The sequence below is a fragment of the Mus pahari genome, chromosome 2 (genome assembly GCF_900095145.1).
Source record: "Mus pahari chromosome 2, PAHARI_EIJ_v1.1, whole genome shotgun sequence".
Taxonomy (NCBI): domain Eukaryota; kingdom Metazoa; phylum Chordata; class Mammalia; order Rodentia; family Muridae; genus Mus; species Mus pahari.
In genome coordinates, this window is record NC_034591.1 from 150,008,915 (window position 1) to 150,009,866 (window position 952).

Consider the following 952-nt stretch of genomic DNA (forward strand, 5'->3'; position numbering starts at 1 on the left):
AAAGTGGACGAGTCAGAAAATTGTAAATATTGCACCATTTTGTCCATATATGAAATGCAGATCCTGAGTGTGTGTGTATGTGTGTCTCTGTATGGGTATATGTGTAGGACATGAAACTAGAAAGGAGATCACCAGGAAGGAGGAAGAGATACGTGTGACATGGAAGCAGAAGTAGGAGTAGGAAAGGAACCAACTGGAGTGGGGACAGGGGCATGAACCAGAGTGGGGACAGGGGCCTGAGGGAGGGTGCTGGGCATGGAAAGAACAAAGCACTGTGACACTCTGTCACAGTGAAAATGCTGTGTGCAACCATTACGCTTTAATCCCAGCACCGAGGAGGCAGAGGCAGGTGGATCTCTGTGAGTTCAAAGCCAGCCAGGTTTACATAGGGAGTTCCAGGCTATCCAAGGTTGCACTATGAGATGTCCCCCCTTACACACACACACACACACACACACACACACACACACACACACACACAATTTGAAAAGTTGAGCACAGTGACTTGGACCTGTAATCCTATGACTTGGGGCACAGAAGCAGAAGGTCCAGTGATTCAGGAAACTCCCAGCTGCATAGCAAGCTTGAGGCCAGCCTGGGCTACACACTGACTCCACCCCCCCTTAAAACAACAGCAGCAGAATTAAAAACAAAACAGTGCTCCCTACCCCAGCTTTCTCCCCCAAACATCTCGTTTAAATTTCTTCATGAATGCACTGTGTGGCCCCTGGTCTTCTCCAGTGACTGCTCAGCTGCCTGTATTCCTCCGGCAGTCTATGTACACTTTGAAAGGTTATTCATCTACTTACACAGCGTTGGGTCGATAACCTCTGTGTGGCAGAGCAAGTCTTCTCTCTGGCTGTAAATAAAGCCACACTTTGGAAAGTGTCACCACTGTGTCCATGGTACAGTGGATGTTCATCAAGGCTGAACAACTCACTGTGTTATGCAT